The sequence below is a fragment of the Rissa tridactyla genome, chromosome 13, assembly GCF_028500815.1.
Source record: "Rissa tridactyla isolate bRisTri1 chromosome 13, bRisTri1.patW.cur.20221130, whole genome shotgun sequence".
In the NCBI taxonomy this organism is placed as follows: Eukaryota; Metazoa; Chordata; class Aves; order Charadriiformes; family Laridae; genus Rissa; species Rissa tridactyla.
Window position 1 is genome coordinate 15,395,008 of NC_071478.1, and position 2,934 is coordinate 15,397,941.

Genomic DNA, 2,934 nt, shown 5'->3' on the forward strand with positions numbered 1-2,934 from the left:
CTTTGCCCATATGTCATCAATATTTAATGGCACTATTTCAAGATGAACTCTCTGAGGTATCAATGCCAGCAAGCAACAAGTCGCATGCTTCGCTAGATTGTGCTTAACTTCATCCTATCTACTGTTTCCGGAGCATAGATTTTTTTTCAGAGAAGGGTGTTTATCTATATTGAATACAGAGATAAAGTAATCTATTCACATTTTCTGCTGGTGCTAAGTGTTTTTTTCTGACTCTGCAAGTGGTGTTGCTATGACTGTATTATCAGCTTATTTCTAAAACAGCAACCCACCATGTGCCAAGAGGCTTAGACAGTTGTACGATATAAATTGTGTTGAAATAATACACCACATTTAAAACTTAACTTTAATACAGATACCTTGTGGTTTCAAATAGAGGTAAGGAGAACAACAACAGCGGCAACAAAAGAAAAAAATGTCTGTGTCCCTTGGAGCAAAGGTGCTGTGCTTTGTGTCATGTAGGTTGCCTGGCAAGAACTCTTGTCAAGACCTAATGGCTGTTACTGGAGGAGGAGGAGCAAAAATGGTCTTAATTGTTCTTAGACATTTTAAGAAAGGTGTTCAAGGAACAGCCTTTGCGTTACTTTACGCACATCGCGAAAGAGATACTGAAATATGAAACAGTGAAGAAGGGAATGTAGTGCACTCGCTTCCCAATGTGATGCTGATTGCCTGAAGTGTTCAAATCTTCGGTGATGGGGAAATAAAAGCACTAGAGTACACCGGAGTAATGCACCCGGTAGTGTAGCAGCATCCCTGATGTTACGTTTCAGCTATGCAGCAAAGGTATTTCAGCAGAGGACTTGGGGAGCAGCAGTGGTTTTGGATGTAAGGTGCTTCTTTCTTGGTGCGTGTCAGACAGCTCTGTAGAAAGCAGTGAGGATCACCTGACCCGTAGCGTCTAGGGCATCTGATTGAAGGGCCTTGGCCACCGGTGCCATCACGTGACACACCAGGTTCCCTGTCGCCAGTAATATGGTGATGTCTTCTGCTGTGGCAGTGCGTCAAGTTGGCTCCAGACATCAGGGATCTTCCTCACTGCTGAAACAGTGATCTTTCCTTGACTGGATAAAAGGTGGGGATTGACGCATCTCTCTTGTGCTTTTACGCTGGTTGGCCACCTGACAGAGTTGAAAGCCAGACTAGAACTGGCTGACCGGGTAGAGATGATGCTGCAGCGGAACACCCCTGGATGTTCAGTCGACCTCCTTCTCCAGGTAGCTGAGTAATGCATTGCAGTCCTAATGCTAATACCACAGCTGTCCTTACTCGGCCCAAGGCAGACCGACCACTGCCTGTCCCTGAGCCTGCAGCAGTGTCTGGCAGGTTTCGTGGCTCGATGCCGATTTCACAAAACTTGCAGAACATGAGAGTTCTCCATTTTATCCTCACTTTCAGTCCTGTGTTCTCATTTTTGCACCTGTGGCCTAATAAGCCAGTTTGTTCACATGCCAGAGCAAACCAGAAATCTTCCTTCTGCCAGATTTTGTAATGATATTTGCTCTCACGCCTGCACATCCACAGGAGGCCTGCGTTCACAGGACAGCTACAGCTCAGGACCTGCCTTGACCTGAAAGCTCTGCCCTGGCACTGTTGGGCTGTGTGGCTTCCATATTCCTCCAGCCCACTGACTCCTGCCTGCACCCAAAGCCTTGTCGTGTTGTGCGTATAGAAGAAAATCAACCGTGTCTGTGATTATGGCTACTCAAACAAGTTAATCTTTCTCCTATACACATGATACCACAAGGCTTGGGGACATGCCAGCTCGCCTGGTGCACGCTGGACGTTGCAAAGTGACTTGTCCCACAACGAAGGCCAAGTAAGCTGTCTTGCGTTACCACAGAGTGCGAGTGTGCACACAGACACCACCAAGTAAATCCACAGCTTAGTTGACTGCGCGATGTCTTGGTCTTGTAGCCATGGCCAGAGACTCACTGTCTCAGTTCACATTGGCTTCTAATCAGCTATTTTACGGTAATGGCTTTTAGTCATTTTCATTTCAGGCTTGGTTAGAAATAAAGTACCTTGTGATGAACTGCCACAGTAAGCGTCTGATTTTTCTCTCCCACAAACTTGTGGTTACCATCAGATTCTAAGAAAAGTCTTTCCACTGCAGATTGGAATCATATAAGCCACTTACACATATCCTTTTATTTATTAGCAATTCTGCTTGGCTAGCTAAAGGTGAAAAAACCTTTTTCTTGTGTTTCAGTCGCATTTCTAGTTAATGCTCATTAACTGACTTAATGTATGTTACACATCATCAACTTGATTCACTACTGACATAAAACAGAAGCAATTCGTTAGTAACGGTCCCTTGCCAATTAGTGAACTAAACTACGTTTGAACAATTTTCTTCAAAGATTCTCCTCCTCCCCCCATGCATCATTTGGCAAGTCCCCTGAATGCTTACAGTAATTATGTGCGTGCAGTGAAAGGAGACTGTTACCTCTTAAACCAAAATAAATGAATATGTGATCTTTGTGCTAATGTAACAGTGAGTAATACAAAGAATCACAGACATCCTCCCTTTGATCTCCCAAAGATACAAACAGCAATTAAGATTACAAGCTGCTCTAAAAACCAGAATATTGGGAACATTCTGTAAGGGGAAAGTGAATGCTTCACGGGGTTTTTCAGAAAATCGGTGAAGAAGGGGAAACCTTTCTCATTTATCGTGACCACAGGCTTTTTAATAGATGTGATGTGGATATCCTTAACCTGACGAGCCACAAACAGGTTGGCGGTGCTTCTAAAAATCGTTCCTTGTTTCTGGGATAGTGTTTAACAAGAAGAGTAGTATCTCTGTTTCAAACTGAAAGTCAAGCGGAAAAAGCATTGTCTCGACCACATCCTTAAATACGCTGTCCTCAACCAGAAAATAACCCCAGCCCCTGGTACTGCACAGTAATCTTA